Raw genomic sequence first — 743 nt, 5'->3', positions numbered from 1 at the left:
TAATTATATTTTTGTAATATTAGAGCACTATTTATATTAAAGAGTATATTTGGTCATGAATATTGTTTCCGTTGCTACATTGTTAGGTTGGTAGCGCCAGTAGCTTTAGTTGATGGCGCCACAATACACTATATTGGTGGCGCCAAAAATGCAGCCCTACCAAAAAGCTCCCACCATACTGCTAACGTTTCTTAATTTGTGATACTCGATTGCTCGACATTCTGTTTGTTGGAGTCTCAGAGGACAGTGCCTCTCATCTTGCTTTACCGTGCTATTTTATCATGCAAAGTGTATAATTGTAATAAGTCTTCATATCAATAAACGAAGAACACAAGGAGTTGGAATTTTATTTCTGAAACTTCCTAATAGTTTCAGAAGTCGGATAGAGGAAGTCTACATAGGACTTTCACCACGCCTACAAACGTAAGTCTTTGTTTAATTAATATCGTATATTTAAAAAAAAAAGGAATATTTTAAACACATTTTAAATTTACTACCTCAAATAATTTTTTTTTGTTGTGTAATGACATAAAAGTTTCGATCTGCTATTCCTGTTCATACTCCTTGCCAGGGCTACTCCCTGGAGGTGGATGGAATTAATTTCGGATTGTGACTTGTTACTACACACCTACTAATGGTCCTAATTACACACAGTTACTTAATAAGGAATGTAATGGCATATTAAGTCATATATCCGTCATTTCTATTCGTACGCCTTGCCAGGGCTACTCCCTGGAGGTGGA

Source organism: Hyposmocoma kahamanoa, unplaced genomic scaffold (assembly GCF_003589595.1).
Source record: "Hyposmocoma kahamanoa isolate Upper Pololo Valley unplaced genomic scaffold, ASM358959v1 63, whole genome shotgun sequence".
In the NCBI taxonomy this organism is placed as follows: domain Eukaryota; kingdom Metazoa; phylum Arthropoda; class Insecta; order Lepidoptera; family Cosmopterigidae; genus Hyposmocoma; species Hyposmocoma kahamanoa.
Note: the sequence above shows the minus strand (reverse complement) of the source record.